The sequence below is a fragment of the Aedes aegypti genome, chromosome 2 (assembly GCF_002204515.2).
Source record: "Aedes aegypti strain LVP_AGWG chromosome 2, AaegL5.0 Primary Assembly, whole genome shotgun sequence".
NCBI classification, from domain to species: domain Eukaryota; kingdom Metazoa; phylum Arthropoda; class Insecta; order Diptera; family Culicidae; genus Aedes; species Aedes aegypti.
The window spans coordinates 282,064,006-282,083,245 of NC_035108.1; the positions used below are offsets into that span (position 1 = coordinate 282,064,006).

General features: G+C 36.7%; 2 protein-coding genes across 4 annotated transcripts in view; one reads left to right on the plus strand and one right to left on the minus strand.

The window, feature by feature from the left end:
* The window catches only part of LOC5565758 (galactosylgalactosylxylosylprotein 3-beta-glucuronosyltransferase S), a 103,394-nt gene that overhangs the window by 9,542 nt on the left and 74,612 nt on the right, over positions 1–19,240 (minus strand). The gene's annotated exons all lie outside the window — the stretch shown is intronic.
* Positions 18,394–19,240, plus strand: part of LOC5565763 — a 33,044-nt gene continuing 32,197 nt past the window's right edge. The window contains exon 1 of one of the 2 annotated variants that reach the window (XM_021845209.1): positions 18,394–18,643. The gene's annotated coding sequence lies outside the window, so the exon portion shown is untranslated. The remainder of the gene's footprint in view (positions 18,644–19,240) is intronic. The other variant, XM_021845208.1, reaches the window with a different exon arrangement.

Below are 19,240 nucleotides of genomic sequence, written 5' to 3' on the forward strand. Positions count from 1 at the left end.
ATGATATACTAGTGATGCAAATTTTGAAATGTTGGCTCCCCTATGCTTAAACGATTTATATTATGGTAAATAGCATCCTCCCAAAGTTTGAAATGATTCGGAAGAAATTTGACTGTGCACAAGCCATTTGAAGTTTACAAGGAGATTGCTATGGAAAACGCCAACTTTTTGTGTTCACGCCTCTATCTCTTCGACATAATATTTTATGGAAAAGTGAACAATCTCTGCTCATGTGAAATCCTTTCAGTTACAACTTTGCTGAAGACCACATTTTGATAGGACTTAAGCATAAATTGCTATTTTTAATCATAAACTAGGTTTGCATTTTGCATGCTTAACTAACTGCTAGGCAGGCAACAGTGGTGCTCCTAGCGGGCAGAATAGATCAAAGTAAACCAGGCTACTATGTTCTACAGCAAAACAGCAGTGTTGCTCTGAATTTAATTGAATGATCATCTCAGCATGATTTACACTTTGTTAGCAATAATAACAAATTATCCTTAAGTCCTACCAAAATGTGGTCTTCGGCAAAGTTGTAGCTGGTACGAGTTCACATGAGCAGTGTATATTCACTTTTCCATAGATTATTATTACGAGCAGTTAGGCAGCATCCATTTATTACGTAACTCTAAAATTTGAAATTTTCGACCCCCTCCCCCCCCTCCGTAACGCTTTTTGTATGGATTTTTTTTAAATTTTGTATGAGTCGTAACGCTCGAGCTTACCCCCTCCCCCCCCCCTTCGAGCGTTACGTAATTTGTGGATGCCGCCTTATATGACTGAACACAAAAGGTTTGCCTTTTCCATAGTAATTTCCATAGAAACTTCAAATGGCCTGTGCACAGCCAAATTTCTTCCAAATCACTTCAAATTTTTGGAGAATGATTTTCATCATAATTGACACCGTTTAAGCATAGGGGAGCAAAAACTTCAAAATTTGCATCAGTCTATTGATACACATGTACTGCCATATAGACATGTATGGAGCAATTATGCGAATAAGAACAGTATAGGCTCAAACGCAATGATAGCGGAATGGCAACGGAAAGCGGAACCGGTTCGCCAGCATGAACTACAACAAGCTTGTCGACTCAGTGTTAGTTCAATTTCATTCGTTGTCAGCTCAGTCGAGATGGTGTGGTTCATCCTGGCGAACCGGTACCGCATTCCGTTGCCGTTCCGCTATAATTGCGTTTGGGCCTTATGGGAGGAGAAGATAACTCACTCGGGAAATCTGAAAACAACGCTGCGCATAACTGCATAACAGTCACATTCGACATTTTTGACAAATTGGAGTTAATACCATGGAGAGTCATCAAATGATAAGTACTTTAGATCAACTTATTGAAATCTGTGAGATTGTTCTAGAAAATTCGAAAAAATAGCAAGTTGTTTTGTCACATTGGTAATTATAACCGCATAACAGTCACATTGAGACTATAAATGAGCCTCGTAATGTAATACCAATGAAATTTCTATCAGAATTATTTTCTAACTATTCACCTAGTATGCGATATTTTTTTTTTTTTTTATTAGTATCATTCCAAACATTACATTCATTTCTTATATCTAGGTGTTCTGTGTTATTTGACAACACTATCATCCTAATTTGGTAAAACAAATTTAAGTTTTAATTAACATTTTGTTAACAACATATTACATTTCATTTGCCGTATCAGTTCAGTTTTTTTACAGGTGCGTTGATTTCACCTGCTTATAAGAGAAAAAAAAAAAAGTTTTTAATATACTTAACCTAACTTAACCTAAACATATAACGCATTAATCGTGGCAATAGAAGATTGTAACGATTTTTGCCTGAAATTATTAATGATTGTATTTGACATTTGTTCCAATGTTTCAACATTGGATATTCTTTGTAACTCATTGGTACTATACCAGGGAGGAAGCCTCAGAATCATTTTCAAAATTTTATTTTGAATTCTCTGCAGAGCTTTCTTCCTGGTATTACAACAGCTAGTCCATATTGGTACAGCATACAACATGGCTGGCCTGAAAATTTGTTTGAATATCAACAGCTTGTTCTTAAGACAAAGTTTTGATTTTCTATTAATAAGGGGATAGAGACATTTTACATATTTATTACATTTGGCTTGAATGCTCTCAATGTGATTTTTGAAAGTTAAATTCTTATCTAGCATGAGCCCTAGATACTTAACTTCATCTGACCAATTAATTGGAACCCCTCTCATCGTGACAACATGTCTACTTGAAGGTTTCAAATAAAGAGCTTTTGGTTTATGTGGGAATATTATTAGTTGAGTTTTGGAAGCATTAGGAGAAATCTTCCATTTCTGCAAGTATGAAGAAAAAATATCCAAACTTTTTTGCAATCGACTACAGATGACACGCAGGCTTCGTCCTTTGGCGGAGAGGCCTGTGTCATCCGCAAACAAAGATTTTTGACATCCCTGAGGTAGCTCAGGTAAGTCAGATGTGAAAATATTGTATAATATTGGTCCCAAAATGCTGCCTTGAGGAACACCAGCTCTTACAGGAAGTCTTTCAGATCTGGAGTTCTGATAATTAACCTGAAGTGTACGATTTGACAGATAACTTTGAATTATTCTAACAATGTATGTTGGAAAATTAAAGTTTTTTAATTTTACAATCAAACCTTCATGCCAAACACTGTCGAATGCTTTTTCTATGTCTAGAAGAGCAAGACCAGTAGAATAGCCTTCAGATTTGTTGGAATGGATAAAATTTGTTACACGTAAAAGTTGATGAGTGGTCGAATGTCCATGGCGGAATCCGAACTGTTCATTGGCAAAAATTGAATTTTCGTTGATGTGGGCCATCATTCTGTTCAAAATAACCTTTTCAAAAAGTTTACTGATGGAGGAAAGCAAACTGATTGGACGATAGCTAGAAGCTTCTGCAGGATTTTTTTCTGGTTTTAAAATTGGAACAACCTTAGCATTTTTCCATTTGTCAGGAAAATATGCTAATTGAAAACATTTGTTAAATATATCAACTAAAAATGATAAGCTACTTTCTGGAAGTTTCTTGATGAGGATGTAGAAAATTCCATCATCGCCAGGAGCTTTCATGTTTTTGAATTTTTTTATAATAGTTCTCACTTCTTCCAAATCAGTCTCCCAGGCATTTTCGAAAACGTTCTCTTGATTGAGAATATTTTCGAACTCCTGAGTAACTTCATTTTCAATTGGACTAGTAAGTCCTAAATTAAAATTGTGCGCACTTTCAAACTGCATAGCAAGTTTTTGAGCTTTTTCGCAATTAGTTAGTAATAATTTGTTTTCCTCTTTCAATGCCGGTATTGGCTTCTGAGGTTTTTTTCAAGATTTTCGATAATTTCCAAAAGGGCTTAGAGCCAGGGTCCAATTGAGAAATTTTATTTTCAAAATTTTTGTTTCTTAATTGAGCAAAATGTTTCTTGATTTCTTTCTGCAAATCCTGCCATATAATTTTCATAGCAGGATCGCGAGTGCGTTGAAATTGCCTTCTCCTCACGTTTTTAAGACGGATCAAGAGTTTAAGATCATCGTCTATAATCACGGATTCAAATTTTACTTCACATTTTGGAATTGCAATGCTCCGGGCTTCAACAATGGAATTTGTTAAAGTTTCAAGAGCATTGTCAATATCAAGTTTAGTTTCTAAAGAAATGTTAACATCAAGATTGGAGTCAACATACGTTTTATATATATTCCAGTCAGCTCGTAAATAATTGAAAGTGGAGCTGATAGGATTGAGAATCGCTTCTTGGGATATTTGGAATGTAACAGGGACATGATCAGAATCAAAATCAGCATGAGTAATCAGTTGGCTACAAAGATGACTAGAGTCGGTTAAGACCAAATCAATCGTAGATGGATTTCTAGAAGAGGAAAAACATGTGGGGCTATCAGGGTATTGAATTGAGAAATATCCTGAAGAGCACTCATCAAATAAAATTCTGCCGTTGGAATTACTTTGAGAATTATTCCATGACCGATGTTTGGCATTGAAGTCACCAATGACAAAAATTTTTGACTTATTGCGAGTCAATTTTTGCAAGTCAGTTTGGAGCAAATTAACTTGCTGCCCAGAGCATTGAAAAGGCAAATAGGCAGCTATGAAAGTATATTTACCAAACTGTGTTTCAACAGAAACACCTAAAGTTTCAAAAACTTTAGTTTCAAATGATGAAAACAGTTGATGTTTTATACGCCTATGAATGATGATTGCAACTCCCCCACATGCCCCATCAAGTCGATCATTACGATAAACAAAAAAGTTAGGATCTCTTTTGAGTTTAGATCCAGGTTTTAAATACGTTTCGGTAATAACTGCTATATGCACGTTATTAACCGTAAGAAAATTAAACAGCTCGTCCTCTTTACCATTCAGAGAACGAGCATTCCAATTTAAAATATTTAAATTATTATTTGGATCCATTAGAAAAACGTAATCCAATAACAATTTGATTTGTAAATTTTACACCTACTTGGACTGCTTCAGTCATAGTGGTGGCTTTGAACATTGCATCAATCATTAGATTCAATTGTTCAGTTAGAAAATTAAAATCAGAGGCAGACATGTCATGTGATTTTCCCATTAGAATTTTCGGTAGACGAAGAAGCTGAGTAAGAGTTACCTGTGGCGGTAGGGTTTTTTCCATTTGATTTGAAACAAGTAGAATGGGTAGCCATGGATCGAACAGGGGAGGAGTTCAAATTTCCTGCTACGATATCGGCAAAGGATTTACCGTGGGTAGATACATTCGAAATTGAAAGATTCGAACGGCTACCCGACGGATTAAAATTAGTTTGTGAATGAGCATGATTATGATCTTCCTGATGGGTATGATTCATGATCAAGCGATCGTTAACTGAAAAATGAGCATTGTTCGATACTCTACCAGGCAAATTCCGGAAACGACCGTTATCGTAACGGATATTATCTTTCATCTGCCTGGCACGAGCCTCAATGACCTTATTGCGTGAAGGACAATTCCAAAAATTGGACTTATGGTTAGCCCCGCAATTACAACATATGAATTTGGTGGTATCTTCCTTCACTGGACAGACGTCTTTGGCGTGAGAAGAACCTCCGCAAATCATGCATTTAGCATCCATGCGACAATTTTTTGTACCATGACCCCACTTTTGGCACCGACGGCACTGAGTGGGGTTCTGGTAATTTCCTCCAGGTTTCTGGAAATGTTCCCATGTCACACGGACATCAAACAAAAGTTTTGCTTTTTCTAAAGCTTTAATATTATTTAGTTCTTTTTTGTTAAAGTGAACTAAATAAAATTCTTGAGAAAGCCCTTTCCGAACAATGCCAGATTGGGTTCTCTTTTTCATAATGATTACTTGGACTGGGGAAAATCCAAGTAAATCATTTATTCCATTTTTGATCTCTTCAGGTGATTTATAGTCACTTGAGAGACCTTTCAAGACAACTTTGAACAAACGATCAGTTTTGTCGTCATAAGTAAAAAATTTGTGCTTCTTCTCTTCAAGATGTTTGAGAAGAAGCTCACGATCTGTAAGAGTTTCCGGCAAAACGCGACAGTCTCCTTTCTTTGCGATTTGGAAGGAAACCTTGATTCCCCTAATGGAGTTCAAGATCTCCTGCCTAAATCCCCCAAATTCGGAACAACTGACCACGATAGGCGGCACTCTTTGCTTCCTCACTTGAATCAAAGAGCCTGGGCTAGAGGCTGCTTCGATTTGGTGTTCGGAAAAATTGTCTAGAGCATCGAACTGATTGCTCATTTCGATACAATTATTCATTTCACCCTTGGAAGAAAGTTCGCATTCCGGGGAAGCGTCCTTTCTTCCATTCTTGCCACGTGTAGTGACAGTTTTAAAACCCACTTTTTTGGAAGGAAGTAGTGAATTCAGAGATTCACCCTTCCTTTTGTTTGTTGTTGATACCATGTTTAATTAATAAACGAAAGAAGACGTGACCTTCGAAAGGTTTTTTCCCAAGACGGTGTCCAAGAAGGATTACCACCGCTAGCTTTCGCCAACGGGTCCAACGAAAAATCGAAGGCACGGGTCCAAACAAGGATCGTAAAGGGATCAATAGTAGAGAAAATAGTACTGAAAAGTACTGTTTAAGTAGCACTGAAAAGTACCGTTTTTAATTTTAGCACTGAAAAGTACTGTTTTTGTAGCACTGAAAAGTACTGTTTTATTGCTTTAGGTAGTTTTTAAGAAAACTTCCAAGAGCAGAGAGAATTCGTGTACGCACAGCACGAAGGTACGATGCGCACTGCCTAGTATGCGATATGAGTTGTACAAAATATCAGCCTCAAATAAATACTTTTGAGTTCCTGGTAATTTTTAGAAATTTAAGTATCCTCCCATACTGCCATAAAACGCACGCTTGGTATTCCATTTACTCAATGCCTAATTTTGTCGAATGTTACAAATATGCAGTTATGGGTAGAACGGTGCCAGTGTAAAAATATCGTACTGATAAGTTGCCGTTATATTAACTTGATTTGAGACCCAACCTAACCTTTCAGTGATATCCATATTTTTTGCCGTGAAATGCCTAATTAAGTTTCCCCCAAATCGAAGCGACTTTTTACGGCGACAGCGACAAACACAAACACCGACTGTATAGTCTACTTCACGGCGAAATTCTCTCTCTTTCGCTCTTCAACAAAACCTGAAAACAACGGTGCCAGTACCTGTCAAATTTGACCGTTGTTTTCAGATTTCCCATAGGAGAGAAAGAGAAACATTTTTTGATGACGTCACCGTGCAAAAGGCCTATCCACAAGACGTTTCAAATCAGCTGATCGGGAAGCTCTTTGACAGTTCTTCTATGGAGATGACAGTCCCGTGTTAGCACTGGTCCTCTACCGATGTAAACAAAAGCATAGACAGATCTGTCACATGAAAAGGCCTATGGGCGTTGATGATGCATGGTTTTTGGTTCCTGTGCATTGCAAGTTATCCTTAATAACGGGTGTTCAATAAAAAATGAGATTTTGTTCAGTCATATGGTGAAAAAGATTTTTTTTCACCAAATCAGTATTTTTCATTAAAAACGTAATGTTTATTCTTCAAAAAAAAAACGTCAATGAATATTGGAGAAGGGTCTTTGATCCGCGTACGACGTAACTTTGTCGCGATGCTCTCACAAGAGCGCTGGACAGCACTGACGTCCATCATCCGAATACAATCGTGGTCAACTGCTTCGTATCTTTGGCCCACCAATTATTACACTAAGGCGCTGAGAGAGCCGAAAAAAAACCCTCAATGGGACGGCACTGCGGCAAGTTGGTCGGGTTCCTTTCTTTCGGCACGTACGGCGTTCCGTAAAACCATACAACACGTTCGCTGAGTGCTTGCTGTTTCGAACACTTCACCCATTCTAAGGGAGTCCAGAGAGCAATTCTCTTGTAGAGGAAAAAATGTACGCTCTTTACTTTAATTACAAAGAGGTATTCGAATTTTTACTGTCCAACCGTTAGTGCACTGGTGGAGATAGGCGGGGCTATAAATATCAACGAGAAAATGTATGCAGTTTGACACTTATGTACCCAACATGTTTCTGGGCGAGAACAAAGGGAACACCAGCGACATTCGTACTCTATAGTTTTCACTCTCTATTTTTCAAATTCACTAAACAGGAGAAATAGTTGACAAATGTTTCTAATCTTCTTTTTTAAGCTTTCTGTTTGTGCACAAAGTCTAATTAAATACTGCATTGTTGTTGTAGGGGCCTTGACTGCTTTACTTGGCTACTGTAGCGTGCATCTCATGCAGAGTTGCACAATATCAGTCATATCTACTGATGGCTGATGTTCTTAAACTATCAATATCACACTCGAGCTATCAATATCAAATTGATTTGACAACCAACAGCAGTGAAGCGACACCGCCCTCTAGATCATAATCACTGCAGAATGAGCGATCCCGTGGTAATTATCCAAGCTATTAATATTTTTCGGTGACCAACAAATAGTTGGCATCCATCCACAGTACTGTCAAAAATACCGTATTGATAAGTTGTTGTTTTGTCAACTTAATTTAAGACCTCATTTAGCCTTACAGTGATATCCATATTCTATCACCAGTGCACTGGTTATGGAACAACCAGCATGATGTTGATGGTATACAGAATGATATGAGTTGTCTCGCAGTCAGCCAGTCGAAATCAGCAAATTTTCAGCGAGCAACTCTGATCTCATTATTTTTCCCAACTTTGTCTAACACAATTGTGTCATCCACCTGACAAATTGCGAATATTTTTGTATATAGCTCGATAAATTTTCTCTTTTCGTTTTGTTTTGCTGAAGATACTTCATGTAAATCATGTTCATGAGATGAATAAGATCAAGCACTTTTTCCACTAGTGACACCTATAGAGAAAAATCCAAATCAAATGTTCCACACTCAGGCAGTCCTTATCTTGCTGGACAAATTTGCCGAAGATGTTATCCTTCTATTGGGTCTGGGAGTTATCGAAATACAGGGCCAATTTTGATACCACAAGATAATTCGGGATGACTCCGAAAAACACATGGACCTTAGGAAGCCTATTTGAAAGATTTCTAGGAGTAATGTCTAGATTTTAGATTATCTTATTAAAAGTCTGAAATAAATGGAATAATGTATGAATCAAACTTTAAAAAAATCTCATAACACCAGCAAAATTACTTGAATCTGAAAGGATTTTCAACAGAAATCACGTTAAATTTCTAGAATAATCCCTATAGAAACAGCTAGAAGCTACTTTGAATGAATATGTGGCAAATTTGAAGGTTTTCTAGAGGCGCTTCTAGAGAAATCTTTCAAGGAATTTCTAAAGCATGGTGAAATCCTGGAAAGGGTTTCCTAAAAAATCTCATGTGTGATCAAGCGCTTAATATTTTCAGTATTGATGAAAAATAAAATATCTGCTGTGCACCTTTTAACAATAGTTCCACAGATTTCGTAAAAAATACAACCATTACAAATACAACAATCAACTACATTCTGATTTCCGTAACATCCCTGAAACTAGAAAATACCAGTAAAAACCTAAAAAATGTTTGCACTGAACGATTCCCAAATTTATCATACATTTTTTCAATGACTTCATCATAACTTTCATAGGCAATCCAGAACATTCTTGTAAACAGGAGCTCAACTAATACCTATTTCAAAAGTGAAACAATCAACCTACGGGGCTTTTGCGACTAAACTCACCGTTTGCGATTAAGTTTATTCAATTAAATATTAGTGTATATGTGTTGTAACAAAAGTTAAATTTTCCGTATACATTTAATTATTTTTATGCAGAACCGTATATGCTCCTTTTTAGTTGGAATAGAAATACCAATGACGAAGCAATAAGTCATCCTAACGAGTATTAAGTAGAATTTGAAATGCCATATTGACGAAAGTCCAGAACTAGTGGTTGGAATGAATGTTCTGCGGGTTCAAGTCAACAAATATGCAAAAATCCAACAGTCTGGTAATGCGCCAAAATTAATAAGATACCAAATACAAATCGTTCTAATCCTAATGGCAAAGAAAGCATGCAACTTTTAATGGTCTACAACTGATGAGACAATTAGACTCGTTTGAAAATTAAATAGGGAAAGCAACAAACAGATGAAAAACATAAATGCACAAATGTACAATTGCACGTGAAGTTAGACAGCTACGATTGCCATCACGAGGAAACTTAAGTAAAAAAAAACATCAATTTGATCAGCTTTTCGGAAACGGCAATGAACCGAAAGATTCATTTTAGATAGGTGACTTGTTCTTGTAAAATACCCGGGCAGTAGATCGTCATTCATTTCCAATAGAAGCGAAAGATAAATATTGTAAAATAATAAACTTGGACAAGTCGTTGTCAGAAGAAGAATAACTTAATTGGAGATAATTAGCATTTGAAGGAAGGCAAAGTAAATGCGAGCATTTAATTAGGACACGCTTAAGTACAGAGTCGGTTTCTATTTTTTGTGGAAGGCTTGTACGAAACGAATTACTCCAGCCAATAGCATTCAATTTAGGAGATTTCATAACCTTAGAGCGACAGATTATTTCCATACAAGATGTAACTTTTTAAAAAGAAAACAATAAAGTTGCTTGCCTTATTTGTTGCTGTACCTTATGTGAGAGAAGCAAAGAAAAACGAAGAAAAATAAGTCATTAGTGCTACACCTAGTTAGCAAAGAATTATATCGAACAGCTGAAACGTCCAATTCCTAGAAGAACAAATGTTTAACCTTAAGCCACTTAGACAGCATTTGAGAATTTTTCCTTGTGAAACTCTACCACCCATGTATAGCTGATTAGCGACAATCAATTGTAATTACTGATAACTAAACAGGAACTTACTTTTTTGCTTTGTTTCTTCTCGAGATGAACATTCGATGGACCACTTTGGAATGGAATACCAAGCATGCAAGCCACCACATCACTAAGAGTAGAACATATCATGTGTAGATCATCTGGTTTTACCAACATCAAGTATTATTTGCTGCCTTATTACATTAAACAACTAAAAATCAGCATTTATTGACCAACAAAGAAATCAGTTCCTAGTCAGCAGTATGCTACCACAAACATTTTAAAAAGTAATTGGTTCGACCTAAAAAAGAATGTTCAACTTGAGAACAAATATTATCATTTTGCAAACAATAGTAATTTTGGCTTAGGTATTTGATTTTCCCTGATACTCCGGAGAGCATGTACCCGTGGATAATTTCTACTAGATATGGACAAGGTGCCCATGCGTATGTAAATAAAATCACAATTTCTCCCATTTGTCGAGAAAAATGAAGGAAGCAGACAATGAGAAGTTGAAAGGTGAACAAAAATGCAATTATAGAAACTATTATGATAGACCAGATTGTACGATATGAAGGTTGCTCTCGTGAAAAGTATGTTAGTATTGAACTAGGAACGCTTATTTCGAGCACGCATGTGAGCGTTTATCTTTTCTTTTTCTTCTTTCTAAAATATTCCGAAGTATGATGGGATCTTACTGGTGATGGACCGAACTTACGAATAAGTGAACATGAAAATTATGATGTAACATAGAAGGAGTGATTAAAAAACAAAACATTTGAGAATTCGAATGTAACAAAGAAGCGCAATGATTTACGAAAAGACAATGTAGCAAACAGCCGAATGAAAATCTCCAAAATAGAAATAAACATCTTCTTTCCTAAAATATGCTCTCTTTTTTGTGTTTTATTTATAGAATGATTTACCTGTTAGATAAAAAAGAAAAAAATGTAGCATTTGTGCGAAAATCTTGCAGCAGCATCCTTACCGGGCCGGGATCTTAGCAAGGTACTCGATTGATTGGAAAAAAGGTAGCAAGCCAACGAAAAATTCTGTATCTTGTGAACGCAACGCGTAATCCTGAGAAAATACCTGTATCTTATGTAAAATTTAAACTAAATTACAACGTATTAATAATCCCACCCTTATTTAGCCTCATGCTTGAGACTGAAGAAGGGCAGCCGATTATCTCGGAGAAACACAAGATCATCTGTACCATTGCTCCGGGTAGCACAGGAAGGGCATAATACTGTAGAGGGCGCCCTGGTACTCCACAGGCTCCGTTTGCGGTTAAGTTTTATTGAGACCCCCTAACCATTCATTCTTAGGCACGGTAAGCTTAAAGCCGCATGAATTAGAGGTCACCTGTGAGGTGGACTTTTACCACCGGAACAGGCAGTCCGTAGTGTTAATTATTAGCCAGTTGAAACAACCGCTACCGACACTACACGGCTATCTAGGCTGATCGGGAAAAGGAAGTAAACATTGATGATTAACTCCTGACGTGCCCAAACAACCCAAGAAATTGATCACTATATAATAAAGCATATTTTAGAATGTGAAATTTTCCTATCTACTAAATTTGGGTCTCCTGAATTTGAAATTGATGTCAAAATTCTTACAACTCGTGTATATCATCATTTTATTGCAAAATTAAACTTTGAAAATCTGCATAAAACGCATAAATGTATGCAATTTCCCTTGAAATCAGCACGTTAGTCAACAATAAAACGGTTTTATGAGCAAAAAACTATTTTTGTAATGCTGTACGACTTCAATAATGAGTTCAGTAGTCACACTGAAGCTTTCGCAACATTTTTAACACTCAAAGTTTACATGCTGGCTTAGCACCAACGGATTGTTTAGTACCGACATTTCCAACAGTATTGCTAACACCTTCAAAAACTGTAAATATTTCTATGCAAAACTAACCCTAATAAAAATGAAATAGCTTTAAATCATCAATAGACATCTATAAACTAGAAAACATGCATGTATTTGATGGCAACGAAGCATTGAGCATCCTTGAAAGGAAATGCTATTCGGTACCGACCTGATCAAATTCGCCCCAGTGATCAATTTGCCCCAGGATTACGGTACTTAATATTGTAACATGGCTAAAAATCGCCCTTTACTTTACACGAAGCAGAACCGCTTCTGCCGGCAATGTCGATGTAGTCAGCTAGTCTTGTGTTGAATACGTTAAATCTCTACGAAAGGCTCAAGATAATTAACCGTATTTCATTTTCAGTATTGATGATTAATTCGTTTCGGAAATTGAATTGGGCTGAAGAATAAGAAGAATTAACAATAAGGTCAACAGTTAGGTTGCTTTTAAGCTATAAAAAGTTAATGTGCGCCATATCATCTTTGATATATCTTTGATTGGAAAAACTTCCATCCGAGTCTACTTCAAGATCAATGTCCTCTAGGCTATCTGGTTCGACCGGCAGCTGCATATCACTCTTGGAGTGCAGTGAATCGATGTTGGAAGATGAAAATGCATTGTAAGACGATACTTTGTGTTCAATAAGCTACGGTGTTCATCCTGAAGAGTAGGTTCTGCCTGATGTCGAACTATGTGGCTGTATTTCTAAAAATTTTCAACGAATTTTAATGCGTTTATCGGCATTCAACTTCCTATTAGTTCTAGTCTATAGGAAAATTCTATACAACTTCATCTCACACAAAAATACAAGCAACAGAAAACATGCCATTTGGATATGACCTCGAAAAATCCGGAACATCTGCGGAGTCCGGTAACGAATAGGCAGGGCCAAGCAAGTTCCTGAAACAAGACCAAATTTGCCATCGACTGTTTACGGAGGAAATCATGGACGAGAACAGCTTTCCCGGGAAGCTCACGAGACTGATAAGAGAGACGAAGGAGGGGGTGCAAAATTGTGTTAAGGTTTCAGGCGAACATTCCATTTCGTTTGGATCTCGCAGGGGACTACGATGGATGATGGACTCTCGTGCCTATTGTTCAATATTACACTAGAAGGTGTTATGCGGAGAGCCGGGCTCAATAGCCGGGGTACAATTTTTACGAGATCCAGTCAATTTGTTTGCTTCGCGGATGATATGGACATTGTCGGCCGAACATTTGAAAAGGTGGCAGACCTGTACACCCGCCTGAAACGTGAGGCAGCGAAAGTTGGACTGGTGGTTTATGCGTCCAAGACAAAGTACATGCTAGCTGGTGGGGCCGAGCGCGACAGGGCTCGCCTAGGTAGCAGTGTTACGATAGACGGGGATCAGTGGTGGAAAGAATCATGTCGTTTACGCAAAATGAACCAATATTAAATAGGATCCACGCTCACACGCTCACGAACCAACGACGATAGATTTGCTTACAGATTCTAGCATCGGAGAACCAGAACAAAACAAATGTAAAAATAACGTGATTGCTGGATGAGCAGAGTCTGCTCACAGCCGTTCTTTTTTCCGTTCATAGCTATTTATTTAAATGTGTGGGTGGATTATGATTATAATAGATAGATTGCAAACTAATGTACGACAGTATTGAGAAAATATGGTGTTAAGTATTGCAGAAATATCACAGGGAATCGGATGCGTGAGTGCATGTCAAAATAAAATGATGCGATGCCCTCTACAGTATATGTGTTCGTGTGTTCGTGAGCAAAGAAAGAAAGAACGCAATCGCACAAAAAGCAGTGGTTCTTCGGTAGAATTTTTTTGCTGTGCATGAGTCTGTTCATGTTCACTGTTTTACAGCACTGACGGGGATACGTTCGAGATGGTCGACGAGTTCGTCTACCTATCAAATTCAACCAATCAGCGACTAGATCACAAACTGGATTCAATTTTATTCCCAGTTGTCCTATCTTTATCTTAGAGCTGTGTGCCAATTTGAACCTTACAAATGTACATTTTTCGATTCAGCATGTATACTATAATCGAACAATGAGCCTCTGTACGTGCCATAAATTCCTTTGTTCTTTTGACTTTTACTGTGCGCCGCTTGTTGGTGCTGTCTCGCTCACTCTCACGGGCAACTTGAAAACAGTAAAAGTTAAACGTTTTATGGCATGCATAGGCTCATAACATCTGATCAAACGCCCTTATGTATGCAACGCCGAGATCAGGTGGCGCGTTTTACCCCGCAAAAAATAAAAATGCAGTTAAGCAAGCATTTTATAAAAATTGATTTATTTACTCCAGAAAAAAGAAAATGTTTGTCTATGAGATAATGAATAAAAAAAGGCTTACAATTTTTTTTTTCATAGCTAAAAACGCTTCCTTCCTTAGAGGGCGCGTTTTACCCCCAGTTACCCTACCGTAAAACGGAGTAACTTTGATAATGCGGGTAACTTTGATAGTGCGACACCCACAACATACTAAACGAAATAACAAAGTTTCTGTTAATCAGTTAAGCAAAACGAATACAAAAGTAAAGAGTATTAGTATGCCACTTCATGTAAAAGCTATTTTTGTTGGAATCAAGTACATTTGATGATTTATATGCAATTATTAAAAATTTATAAGATTTTAGTATTTTTGAAACGTTTTCAAACAATTTGTTCTACGACCACTATTTGATGAAGTCATAATGAGTTCGTCACTTATCCTAGTTGTAGTAAAACATGAATTCGGTCTCAATTCACTTAGCGAAAACCATTTTTACAAACTGGGGCCATTTTTGTAATTTAAATAAGAAGTTTACATATAGCGTTAAACGCCTAGAGGTATGCAACGTCCTATAAATGTTCCGTAATTCATTCAATTTTGTTCGATTTGTACTTAATTATCAAAGTTACCCCAAAGCAGAAAACCGACTTTCGATTATATAGAATAAATCTTTTGGCAATCTGTCAACTGCAATCGATAGTTATGATGCCAGTAGTTGTTTTAAAAATATAATTTATAATTCTTTGAAACAGCATGCATAATATTCAAGTTTTCTCCGAAAAAAACAATATCAAAGTTACCCCGTTTTACGGTACCTAGAAAAAATCAGGGGGGGTCTCTCCCGAGGATTATAAGACCAATTGATCGCATTTACGTCAAAAAAATTATTTCAAATTAATAGATCTACAAGTCTCCAAATTGTGGCCATTTAAAAAATGCTAGGTTCGTTTCCAACTTTTAAGGGTTGAGAAAACATGTTAAACGTAATATTTGTTTATCTCATTTTCATAATTGATGAACGCAATGCACAAGCAGTGATCAACACAGGAATGCATAACGAAATACTTCTAGATTACACATAAAACAATTTATTTTCGTCCATTGGTCTTTATTTTACACGCATAAAAAGCATGCATTGCAAATGATAATACAGTTAAACCTCCATGAGTCGATGTTCCATTACTCGATATCGACTCATGGAACCAGTGTTGCATTTGAACGCGTTCAATTTGCGATCCAGTTCAAATTTTTGAACGAGAGATCAAGTAGGCTTGAACATTGATCACTTCAAAAATTTGAACTCTAAGGAGCTGAAAAATGAACGTGAAAGTAAAATTGAACGTGAAACGAAAATTGCAGATTTTGAACTCATTTAAAAGCAGGAAGTTTAACAAAAGACGTCAAGGAATATTTATGGTTCCGTACACTGTGTGTGATATTAATTCAATGTAGTTTAAAGTAGTGTTTCAAAGTTTTGTGCTTCACTGTGCATTTCAAACTTTTTTCATCTCAAACATGTGAGCAGCGTCAGAATTTTACTGCGCTCACGTGCAAAATTAGAACGCGTTCAGTTCACTTTTGGCTCGCGTTCAGTTTAGAATGCATCACTGCATGGAATCATATTAAAAATCAAATTTCATGGTTACTACGATGGTCCCCTCAAACGGCTTTCCATAGCATTGCTGTTCCATGACTCGATATTTCCATGAGTCGATGGTCCCTTCAATATCGACTCATGGAGGGTTGACTGTACCATGCTCGTTATATGTTTTGCATATAGTTCAACGCAGTCATTATTAATCTACGATTAATCTTATCGGATATTCAAATAGGGTAGAAGCACCGGTTTTGGCCATACGCCAGTTGTAGCCATAGTGGATTATACACCGTTTAGCATAGCCAATCAGCATGAAATCTTTTGTGTTCAGTAGATCACATTCACATGATAGAGATACATTCATTTACTTGCCCGAATTAATTCAAAACATAAGAAAAACAATTCATTTTCTGTAGAGTAAAGTGGGGCAAAAGTTCGAGTGGGGCAAGAGTTTCTTTTTAAGATTTCTAGTTCAATTCAAAACAAAACTTATAAATGTCATGGTGGTTTGAATGCTATTCAAGTAAGAGACTTTCACTCTACATATCATAAAAATCGATTGATATTTGGAAATGTTATGGCTATTTGTTGTTTTTCGACGTGAATATTGTAATTTTTGGTCAAAATTTCGTTTCATGGAACCAATTGAAGATAAAATCTTTTACAATCTAGGCCTATCATAAGGATGCTTAGAGGTTTATTAGTTTTTGCATAAATGCTTGGAAACAATTTTTAGCCCATAGTGGGGCAAAAGTTCGACCCATGTATAAACTCATGAAAAAATTTGCAAATTGCCTAAAATTAACGTATTATCTTCAAATTTAGCAAAATTTTTCTGATCGTGCGAAAAGTGTCACCAAAATTTAACATTTCCACTAAGTTTTGCGAAAAACTGCTATTTTTGAGTATATTACAAATCACCCTGTTTTGGGCAATTTTTTAATGAAAATTTAGTGTGTATTTTTCACCAACTTAAGTTTACGACTGGTGTAAAGTATGCCTGTCATAAAAGTATCGATATGTTGTGTTTTAGCCAGCGAACTTTTGCTCCAAACTGGATTCGAACTCTTGCCCCATCGGTGGGGCTAAAGTTCGTTTAAGACAAACAATGTTGAAACTGTTATAACTAAAAAAGGGTAAATATTTTGGCACAGGTTTGTTCAGCAAAATTTTAGCCAATATGTTGAAGGTTCACTATGGTATTTGTTTTAACTGCTCTTGTTTTCCTGGAAACTTCGATTATACCACTAAAGTCCAACTTTTGCCCCACCTTACTCTATAAGTTTAACTCCCGTACACCTAATTTGACCAGGATTCTCCTAATTTTACCACTCTCGTAAGAAATCAATGTGATTGGTCAATTTAGGAACCGAAACTAAATCTATGGCCGAAACTAGTTCTGGTGGTCTATTATGACTTACGAGATTTTCAAAGCGAAAAACTGGTTTAGCTCAGTTCAGTTATTTCACATACATATTATGGATTGAAAGCTTTCATTTGACATATTTGTTTTATAAATAGGGCTTTCCATATATTTTTTATTGGCATTTTCTCTTAGGCTGGCCAAAATCGGTGCTTTTACCCTAGTGCGAAATTATATGTCTTCCATGTGCTAACGACTAACAAAGCAAATAGGTATGATTGACTGGACAATTCTGTTTTATCGCCAAAAACGCTAGTTAAAATCCCAGGCGAGTGTCCGATTTTGTTTCATTTAAGTATGATGTTAAACGTAAACACAAATGACCTTTTTTCAAATAGTTTACAAACTGGTCAAAACAAATATTCAGATAAGAAATGAGTTTTCACCTCATCTTCACTTTTCAAAATATTAAAGTTGCTTAGGATACTCACGTGGAACTTGTTGTGAACTTCAAAGCTGCTTAAGACGCTCACGCGGAACTTGTTAGGAACATCTTCCTAAAATTTCTAATGAGTTAACAGTGGAACTCTAAGCTCGAATGTTAAGGCCAATCATGCAAATATACTTTTATTTTGATTGCTTGGAAATCATTTTTCTGAAACCATCAAAAACTATTTGGTCCAGTCTGACTAAACACCGCACAATTATGATTGGGAATCCAAGCAATACAAATCTGTTTGTCTGTGCCCAGTTCATTCACATGTACGTACAGGCAAGCGTACAGGCAAATTCATGTTCAAACCATAAACAGATTAATCATCGGACTCGTCCTGTGCTCTACAGGCGCTAGATTTTTCTCCGGCTTTGCCCATGTGTCTCATCCCGTCGTCATAGAGCTCCGAATCAGAAATGCTCCTATACAGAGTGTGTACACAAGACCTTTGACATTGGTCCACTGATAACGAGCTCATCATTATCTCCGGGATGAAGTGAAAGACCTCACAATTTTGCCAGTTTGTTCTTACATTCGGTTCGATTCGGTCGCGTTCTCTCCCTACAGCTTAAAGTCAAGTGGACTAAGTGGCACTCAATTGTATCCAAAGCGGTGGAGATACTCTCCCGGATATCGTGTAGCGTTGGAGGGATTGATATTAAGGTACTGGTTGCATCGGTGTAAGCTTAAAGTGCCAGTTTAGTTTTATTTCGAAGAAAATCTATGAAATGAAACGAAGTTGCAACGTGGAACTTGAAAATGTAATTACGTAACAGTTCATTTCGCGTTTTCGTACAGTTTTTTGAACAAATAGTTGATGAACAACAAATCTGAGGATATCTAAAGATATAACAACATGATTTAGGTTAAATGAGTTCCATGTTTGAGCAAAAAAAGATATCAGGATTTTTTAATATTCTAAAAACTTTGGAGAAAACCACAAGAAGTTTAAGGTACACTATTAAAACCATGAAACTTAAAGTTTATTAAAAATGTAGAAGAAACTCGGTTTAATTGAAACGAACATACATTTTTAAGTCTATGCATGGGATTCCCTTTTACTGAAATACTTTGAAGATAATGAGTGACGGATGGGGTAATGTGATTTCTTTGCGAAGTCAGTCTCTATAAAAAAAAATGGTTACACTGAAAATATGAAGCAATGCAGTGCGATTAATAGCAGTTTAGTGTGTACCCGTGCCGAATGAAGTAACCGCGTTGAAATCGTATGATACGAAATCGCTAGAAAAGCAAAGTTCAAGTTTAAATTATGGCGGCACATGCGAGGACCGCCAAGTGGTGAAATAAGGATTATCAATGAAACGTGCGCCAATGAAGTCGGAAATGCTAAGGAACGC